A 232-nucleotide genomic window follows, 5' to 3' on the forward strand; every position below is an offset into this window, starting at 1 on the left:
GAAGCTTTGAAGATATTTAATCAAATTTACAGGCGTCATGACATCATCAAGGGAGGAGAGGAGAAAGATGGAATAAAAGGGAGATGAAGGAAAAGAAGAGAAGGTGTAAGAAAAGGGAGATGAAGGAAGAGAAAAGGAAAGAGGTGGAAGACACGGAGAATATGAAAGACAGGAGAAGAAGGTGTAAGAAAAGGGAGATGAAGGAATAAAAAAGAAAGAAAAAGAAATCGGC

This window comes from Penaeus monodon, chromosome 34 (assembly GCF_015228065.2).
Source record: "Penaeus monodon isolate SGIC_2016 chromosome 34, NSTDA_Pmon_1, whole genome shotgun sequence".
NCBI lineage: Eukaryota > Metazoa > Arthropoda > Malacostraca > Decapoda > Penaeidae > Penaeus > Penaeus monodon.